Source organism: Loxodonta africana, chromosome 10, assembly GCF_030014295.1.
Source record: "Loxodonta africana isolate mLoxAfr1 chromosome 10, mLoxAfr1.hap2, whole genome shotgun sequence".
Classification (NCBI taxonomy): Eukaryota; Metazoa; Chordata; class Mammalia; order Proboscidea; family Elephantidae; genus Loxodonta; species Loxodonta africana.
In genome coordinates this window covers 71161459-71171267 of record NC_087351.1, presented here as the reverse complement: position 1 = coordinate 71171267, position 9809 = coordinate 71161459, and the positions used below count along the sequence as shown (strand labels likewise).

Sequence of the window (9809 nt, the reverse complement as noted above, 5' to 3'; positions counted from 1 at the left end):
CTAAAGCTAACCCTTTCACTTATTCTCAGCATCCCTTCCTTTCCCAATTACTCTAAAAAGCAGGAGGCTAAGTTCAAAGGATATGTATTTTTGAGTAATCGTCTTGACTTCTTAGAAACATTCTTGAATCAGTCTTTTTCCTTAACTTTGGTGACATCTCACATTCTCCCAGTTTCTTGTACCTCACTGATCCTCCCCAAGACTTCTTTACTATTTTTCCCAACTAGTCTTCAAATGTTCTCTCAACAGGCGTACCGCAGGGCAGTTGCTCTGACGGGTTCAGCCACCTGCCCTGTTGACATGGCTTCTGCCTCAGCTCTGACTGGTGCTGCTGATCTTCTGCAATTCAGTGACATTTTTCACTTAACTCTGGCTCTGGCTGTCCACCCCACAGCCTTATTGTGGGGTGTCCCTCTCCCTCTTATACAGTCGGGCACTTTAGTTCTCTCTGTGTTCACTCAAGTCCCTGATCACTCTTGGGGCCTTCTGCAGGTTCTGTAGGTTCTGAGTGAGATTCCAGGAGAAGTGTGTGTGTCTGTGGGCACATGTGCATGTCATGTCCTTCCTCTCCTTCACTTACTGGAATTTAAGAAATCTTTTTTTAAATCTCAAACCTGTCTCTTCCAGAGCCTGTTTCGGAATTCAATATAGGCTTTTGAACTTACCATTTGATTTTGTTCTTAATGAGATTTTTGGTGTCCTACCTTCACTGGGGCAATAAACCTCAGCATTAAGGTCCAATATTAATGATAAAAATAAACCCAGTGCCGTCGAGTCAATCCTGACTCATAGTGACCCTATAGGACTGAAAAATAAAAAGAAATTATAGCCTTTCGTCCAGACCACCATCTTCTAGTGATTCACCAAGATGACGAATACAAAGAGCAGGAGGGGAGGCATCTGCAATACGTCCTCTAGAAAACACAGGTTTGTTCCTTTGGCCACATACATGCAAATCCACAGGAAAGGTGATGCTGTAGACATCAAGGAAATGGGCACTGTTCAAAAAGGAAGGCCCCACAAATGTTACCATGGCAAAACTGGAAGCCTACAATGTTATCTGGTGTGCTGTTGGCATTGTTGTAAACAAACAAGTTGAGGGCAAAATTCTTGCCAAGAGAATTAATGTGTGTATTGAGCATATTAAGTACTCTAAGAGCCAAGATAGCTTCCTGAAGCATGTAAAGGAAAATGATCAGAAAAAGAAGGAAGCCAGAGAGAAAGGTATCTTCCGCTCCCCCAAGAGAAGCATACTTTGTGAGGACCAAGGAAAAAGAGCCTGAGCTGCTGGAACCTAAGAAAAAAAAAAAAACCTAGTCCCTAAGAATTGGTAGCATAATAGGTATAAAAAATAAAAGACTTCCCAGGTGTTAAAAAAAAAAAAAGGAAAGAAATTACTAAAAAGATGCAAAATATAATCTATGCTACATATCTGTTTAACTTTTGCCCTTCTCTTTGTCTATGTCAGGCTCATCAAACTTCATTTTTTCCAGAGCTTGAGCTCCTTGGGGATAGAGGGTAATGCTATCTCTTGCTGACCTTGAATGAGTTTTAGGCGTATGTGGGGTGCAAAAAGCTAACTACTGGCTTCTTCCTCCACACTTTGGAGTGGATCCTGCTATAAAGCAGTTCGAGGCATCAGGAATCAGTTTTGAGATGTGCCACTGGTGTGGAACCTTCAGTCTGCGTGGATATAACCAATAAAAAAATATGAAGGGAGTGTAAAGTATGTGTATATGTGTTTTAAAGGTTATTGGCAATGCTTGGTCGTTATACTGCCAGTAATGGTCATTCATTTTTTCCTATAATTTTATTCAGCTTCACTCTGGACTGATTCAAATAGGAAGCCGACACAATGTCTACAAAAAATCATTTTAATCTCCAAGTTCCATAAAACAATATAAGGCACTCATATAACTGACTTTTCTGGAATAAAGCTTGTAGCAACTAAAGTGTTTCCAATTTTATTTTTAGAAACTAGTTTATGCATTTTACATTGAATTAAATCTAGTTCCTTTCTGTGACAGTCGAGGAGTTGTTTTAAATCTCAGCCAGTGGGTCAATGTAATTTATTTCTGATCTACATTTTTGCTTTGAAGTGACTATCAACTCTATTAATGAAAAAAATGCTGTTCTCCTTTCCTTGAGAAGTGACATCTACAGTCTCAGTTTGCTTGACTACCAGAGACAAAATTAATTGTGATAAAATACATCAAATATGACAATGAATCAACCTGGCATGGGGGCCAAGGGACTGGTCCTGAAGAGTGAAAGTCACATTTCCTGCATTCCAAAGCCATTAGTGCTTCTGTTTCTGCCTGTGGTGCAGAGTTGGAAAAAAAAAGGCCCTTTATGCTCCTGAGTGCAATTTCAAAGCCCTTGCTGACCCATATGCAGCCTTTTAAGATAAACTATACCTCGGACGGCCCCTAAACCTCAAAATTACTGTCCACAGACAAAAGCAAAATTTGAAAAAGAAACTCCCACAAAAACAGGCAGACGAAATATGGGTTGAAAACGGTGTATAATTACTGATTATATACCATTACGTTATTGATCATTACTGGTGTGCTAAGGGCTTGCTCTGATTAAAGAGATAATAAATTTTCAAGGAATTAAATAATTCTGAAAAGGCAAAGTGACAGTTAATAATGGATTTATGTGCCCCACTGGGTAAACTTGTTGTGTTGTTGTGTGCGGTCAAGTTGATTCTGACTCATACCAAACCAAAACGAAACCCATTGCCATGGGGTCGATTCAGATTCATGGGGATCCTTTTGGACAGAGTAGAACTGCCCCACAGGGTTTTGAAGGCTGTAATCTTTATGGAAGCGTAGTGGCTGGTGGGTTTGAATCTCCTACCTTTCGGTTAGCAGCCAAGTATTTTAACCACTGAGCCACTGGGACTCCTTTTCTGACTCATAACCTATTGCTGTGGAGTCAATTCCAACTCATATCAACCCTATAGGATGGAGTAGAACAATTCCAACTCATATCGACCCTACAGGATGGAGTAGAACTGCCCCATAGGGTTACCAGAAGCAGCTGGTGGATTCGAACTGCTGACTTTTTGGTTAGCAGCCAAGCTCTTAACCACTGCTCCACCAGGGCTCCTTCTGACTCATACCCAGACCCGGTGCCATAGACACCCTTAAAAATACATTTATTTGGGAGTTTTTTTTTTTTTTTTAATGTTTCTCAAAAGACAGGATAAACACAGTCTATCATTTTTGCTTTAAATATGGAGATCAAATAACAAGCAAATCTTTGGTAAACCCCTGCAGCCTGGAACTGGCTCAGAAATACAGGAAGGAGATTTCAGAAAAGCCACAGGATGAGAGCTGTGGGCTCACAGATGACAATCCGCAAAGTAGAACTCTTGAAGAGATTCATATGCAAACCTCAAACCACTTGTATTAACTGATTGACCCTCAGCTTCTGCTACCAATCGATCACGTAGGTCCTGACAGGTGACTTCTGTGTTAATTATTATTTTTTAATTTTTATTTATTATTTTCATCAACTTTTTCCTTGAAAACTTTCAAACCTACAGAAAAGTTGAAATAATAGTAGAATAAACACAAATCCTTCACCTAGATTCACTAATTATTAACATTTTATCACAATTATTTCCTTGATACGCATCCCTCTCCAACCATTTGCAAGTAAGTTGCAGATAATCTGACTCTTCTGCCCTAAATACTCCCGTATGTATCCTCTAAGAGCAAGGCCATTTTCCTGCATAACCACAATACCATTATCATACCAGGAAATTTAACACTGTAATAAAAATATTATCTAATCACACAGAACATATTCAAATTTATCAGTTTCCAAAATGTCCATATAGCAAGAAACAAAACAAAACAAAACTTTTTTTCTGATTCGGGTCCAATTAAGAATTGTGTATTATATTGGGTTGTCCAATGTCCTTTACCTCCTTTAATCTAGAGCAAGCATCAGCAAATATTTTCTGTAAAGGGCCAGATACAAATATAAATATTTATAATATAAATATAATATAAGCAATATATTATAATATGATATAAATATAAATATTTTAGGCTTTTGGGGCCATACTGTCTCTACTGTAATTACTCAACTCTGGCATTATAACAAAAAGCATCCAGAGACAGTCCATAAAGGAATAATGAGTCTGTGTTCCAATAAAACTTTATTTATGGATACTGAAATTTGAATTTCATGTAATTTTCACGTGCCACAAGTACCATTTTCTCTTCATTTTTTAACCATTCAAAAATATACAAACCATTTGCTCATAGGTTGTATACAAAAGGGGATGGGACGGGCTTGGTCCAGGGACCATATTTACTAACCCCTGATCTTCAACAATCCCCTGCTCCCCTCTCCTTTCTTTAAGTAAAATATTTTTCAAAGTATATGCAAATATACAGAAATTATAAGTGGACAGCTTAGTGATTGTTCACAAACGGAAGCATGTCATGCAATTTGGAATAAGAAATATTTGCAACTATTTTTGAAAACACTGTTTTCACACTTGTTGATTCACAGGTGGTTAGCACCAAGTCTATGGACGCACGCAGTAGAGTGCTTCCAGAAATGGCTTTGACTGCTGTTATCAGAGTCCTTGCCCTCTGTCTACTCAGCAAGGTGGTCTGCAGTGATCCAAATATCTCAGTCTTGATAATCATCCTGCGTGCTTGGCCAGCCCAGCTAATCAGTGTGACAAAGTCACATTCAGAGCTGTTTCAGAGGGCAGGACAGCTCCCGTTGATTCCGTTAAGTTAACTGCTTCACCACCACCCCGTCCCCCCTTATCTTGCTCTCTTTCAGCTCTATGCCTCACACCCCAGGCCTGATAGGCAGGAAGGTGCTATTTTAAGAATGGACTCAACAAAAGGGAGAGATCCTAGGCCCAGAGTCTGCCATGTTTGTGCTAAGTCAATAAATTCTCCTTTATCAGCAAATGTGCTGTGAATATTCAGGATCATGACATAGTCCGGCTAAGTGGGGGGATGGAAGGAGGCCATAATTCCTGGCTGGTGACTGGCTGATGAGACCACTTAAGGCCCTGATATTGTCTTGTTTGCTTCTTCTTTTTTTTTTTTTAAATCATAGGGTGTGTATTAGGTTTCCTACGGCTGCCTTAGCAAATTACCACAAACTTTATGTGGCTGCAAAAGACCTCTTTAAAGTATTGAAAAGCAAAGATGTCACCTTGAAGACTAAGGTTTGCCTGACTCAAGCCATGGTGTTTTCAATAGCTTCATGTGTGTACAAAAGCCGGACAATGAGTAAGAAAGACAGAGAAGAATTGATGCCTTTGAATTGTGGTGTTAGTTAAGAATATTGAATATACCATGGACTGGCAAAAGAATGAACAAATCTGTCTTGGAAAGAGGACAACCAGAGTGCTCCTTAGAAGATAAGATGGCGAGACTACATCTCACATACTTTGGACATGTTTTCAGGAGGGATCAGTCCCTGCAGAAGGACATCATGCTTGGTAAAGTAGAGGGTCAGTGAAAAAAAGGGAGACCCTCAACAAGATGGATTGGTGTGGTGGCTGCAACAATGGGCTCAAGCACAACAATGATTGTGAGAATGGCACAGGACCAAGCAATGTTTCATTCTGTTGTACGTGGGGTCACTATTGTAACTGAACGCCACTCGGGTTCTTGTCCTGCCCTATTAGCTGATCGAAATAAGACAGACACTAATTGCAAGGGAAACAGAAAGTGGCAAGTTTATTGTCTGCCCACACAAGGAATGACACAGGGTCTAGCAACCATAAGGCCATGTGCTCCCCGTCTGAGGGGCCTGGGGCGCTTTTTGTTTCCAATGGCATGGGGGGTTGGGCTTGGTACCCAGAACTCTCCACCCTTGGCCCTTCCATGCCCATATTTGGAGGTCCGGATATTAAGTAATCTTCCATCAGATGTGTGTGTAGTGGGACCCCTCGCTTCTAAAATGGAATCGAGTGAAATCATGGACTGGAAAATATTGTTCTTTCCAGTGACAGTCGGGTCCAGGGTCGGTTGAAGGATGTGATCTCTTCAATCTGTGCATGCTTCAAGGTGTAGCTTGGGCCAGTTCGATGGGTGGAGCCACTACCTGCTGTGACTTCCTGAAAAATGTTGCTCAAAAACAAGCTCCTGGTTAGCAAGACAAAGAAAGGGGCTGGGGAAGGGTGTTGACTGGGGTTTTTACTGTGAGTTGGAATGGACTCGAGGGCACCTAACAACAACAATGTGGCTTAAAATAACAGAAATATATTGTCTCCTATTTTTGGAGCCTAGAAGTACAAATTCTAGGTGTAAAGAGGGCTGTGCTCTCTCAAAAGTTTCTCAGGGAAGGCCCTTTCTTGTCTCTTTGCATCTTCTGATAATCCCAGGCATTTCTTGGCTTGTGGTGATATAAACCCAGACTCTGTCTCTGTCCTCTCAAGGCCATTTTTCCCTCTGTGTCTGTGTCTCTTCTCTTTTTGTAAGGACACCAGTCATATTCGATTAGGGCCCACCCTACTCCAGTGTGACCTCATGTTAAATTAGGTACCTCAGCAAAGACCTTATTTCCCTTGGTTTCGGGGGGCATCTAGGTCAATTGGCATAACATAGTTCATAAAGAAATGTTCTACATCCTACTTTGGTGAGTAGCACCTGGGGTCTTAAAAGCTTATGAGTGGACATCTAAAATACATCTATTGGTCCCAGCACAATTGGAGCAAAGCACAATGGAGAAAACCAAAGACACAAAGAAAATATTAATCCAGAGGACTAATGGACCACATGAAATGCATCCTCCCTCAGCCTGAGCCTAGAAGATCTAGATGGTGCCTGACTATCATCACTGATCACTCTAACAGGAATCACAAAAGAGGGCCTTTGGCAGAGCAGGAGAAAAATGTAGAACAAAATTAAAATTCACACACACAAAAAAAATCAGACTTCCCGGTCTGACAGAGACTGGTGGAACGCCCAAGAGTATGGCCTCCAGAAACCCCACTAACTCAGAGCTGAAGCCACTCCCAAAGTCCACCTTTCAGCCAAAGATTAGACAGGCCTATAAAACAAACAATAACACATGAGAAACACACCTCTTAGTTCAATCAAGTGTACCAAGACCAAATAGGCAACACCGGCCCAAAAGCAAAGATGAGAAGGCAGGAAGGGACAGAAAAACTGGATGAATGAACACTGAGAACCCAGGGTGGACAGGTAAAAGGGGAGAGTGCTGAGATGTTCTGAGGATTGCAACTAACATCACAAAACAATATGCGCATACCATTTTTGAGTGGAAAACTAATTTGCACTGTAAATTTTCACCTAAACAGAATAACATTAAAAAAAAAAAAAAATCCCTACCTCCAAACAAGGTCACATTCACAAGTACCTACAGTTAAGATTTTAACATATCTGCTTGGGGGACACAATTCAACCCATAACAAGGTATAAAAATCTCTTGGCTTTGTAAAAACAGAATTTGGAAAGGCTCCTTTAGAGGCGATCTCCTGAAGCAGAAATAAGCTACCTCACAAGTTTCCTTTGCTGGGTCCTAGGTTTTCTATTTACTCCAGGCATCTCAAGTATACTTATGAGATTTTGAGAAATTATCAGGAGGGCGAAGTGGCGATTAACTCATTCTTTCGGGACACAGAGCCAAGAATCAGTCTCAGTTTCTCTGAGAATGGCAGAATTGCTTGGATGATTGTTTAGGATGCAAGTCTTAATTTCAGAGACGTACAGTGAAGGAAACGATAGTCCAACCTTGGGGCTCAGCAAGTGGCTGTTACTCATGTCTACCCTGGTGAATTTGCTTGTAGAAGTTAATCCCAGGCAATGTCCACTGCAGAGTAGATTTAACTCACTTGTAGTACTATCATTTGGAGCCCCGGTGATGCAGTGGTTAAGAGCTTGGCTGCTAACCAAGAGGTTGTCAGTTCGAATCTACCAGCTACTCTCTGGAAACCCTATGGGGCAGTTCTATTCTGTCCTATAGGGTTGCTATGAGTTGGAATCAACTCAATGGCAGTGCGTTTGGTTTTAATATTCTCAAAAGATTCCTGGTGGTGCAGTGGTTAAGCACTCAGCTGCTAACTAAAAGGTGGGTGGTTTGAACCCACCAGCTCCTCGGTGAGAGAAAGATGTGGCAGTCTGCTTTCCTAATGATTACAGCATTAGAAACCCTATAGGCCAGTTCTACTCCGTTCTATAGGGTCACTATGAGTTGGAATTGACTTGGCAGTGTGTTTGTTTGTTTGTTTTTAATATTCTGCCAAGGAATCTTACATTCTAAGACAAAGTCCCATTTGTGGGTTTACAGTAGAGAGACCCACATCAAAACTGAAGAACTGAATGGACTAGAGGGCTAGCCTTACTCCTGGGGTTCTCAAGTTCTTCCTTTTTTCTACACTCATACCTAATTCTATGCTCATCTCTGCCCTCCCTCCAACTTTTAAAACTATTTTTATTTGGATGAACAGGCATATAACTATTCTCCAATTTTATTGAAAATGTTTTTATTCTATGTTCACATCCCAAATAACAAAATGGCACTGTTAAACTAAATGACAAAGCAGAGTATGTCTAGTACAGAAGAGAAACCAATCAGGCATTGGAAAAAAAAAAAAAAGAATAAAGACAGTTGTTGAGTAGACTCCAACTCCTGATGAACCTATGTATATCGAAGTAGAACTGTGCTCCGTAGAATTTTCAAAGCTGATTTTTTGGAAGTAGATTGCTAAGCCTTTCTTCCGAAGTGCCTCTGGGTGGACTTGAACCTCCAACTTTCAATTAGCAGCTGAGCACGTTAACTGTTTGCACTTCCCAGCAACTCCAGCTAGAACATAACATATTAGGGAATTCCAGGTTGGGAAGGAAAAAAGGTGCAATGAATCCTGGTAGCATTTTTTTTTCTTTATTAAGTTCATTAATCATGATGCAGTTGAAGGGAAGATGGGCTTTCTTTTTATTTATGGTAGGATAAAGTTGTGGTTGTTAAGTAAATCTCATTCTCTGGCTTTCCCATTTAGCTCATGTTTCCAGGCTCAAAGCATCGTAAATAACTAATGAAGAAAAATACTGTCTAAACATTAAGAGACAATTTCCATAAATGTTCACATTAACAATGCATGACTGGTACGAAGATTTAATTTTAGCTATTAGGTAGTTTCTGTCTTTTGTTGTAGTCATGTTTTTCTTTCCATTGCCTGTCTTGCCTATTTAACTTTGAAGTTCACTCAAGATGAAGAATGGGCATTTCTGGAGGAGGCACATAAGGCCTTAGCTGTTCACTTGCTGACCTGGCATTTCCCTCTCTGTAGCTTCGGCCATTGTGTTCTCAGCAGTGAGTCTTAAGTAAAACAATCTCGAACCTGAGAAATGGGAAAGAGAAGAGAGGCAGTAGATGGTGTGTATGACCGACTGTATTTTCCCTTCTGTCTGTAAATCAGGTAAAATAATGTACAACTGACCACTCTTTCTGACCCACCTGCATATGAAATCTAAAGTTATGCAAAGCTGTCCAGAGATACTGATTAAGGATTAATAAGCTTTCTGAGTCAGAGTGTAGCAACATAGATGTCAGTGTTTACACAGTGAATTTCATTTCACGGAAACCGAATAAGAGCCTTAGCATGACAGAAAAAAGGACCTGGATCAGGCTAGTGATTACTATTACTGTTGCTGTTTAGGCAAATGGAGGTAGTTTCCGATTAATTATTATTTCTCATGACATGTTAGTAACTGTCCTGAAGTGCAGTTTGTAAAGCAGTTGAAATTGTGAGGAATTCTAAGCCTTCTGTTTGTTTGTTTGTTTTGAAGTCTTGG

At 40.4% G+C, this 9809-nt stretch overlaps 1 pseudogene; it reads left to right on the top strand.

Moving 5' to 3' along the window:
• Positions 1 to 576: 576 nt before the first annotated feature.
• Positions 577 to 1317, top strand: LOC100656486 (large ribosomal subunit protein eL21-like; annotated as a pseudogene).
• The last annotated feature ends 8492 nt before the right edge of the window (positions 1318 to 9809 follow it).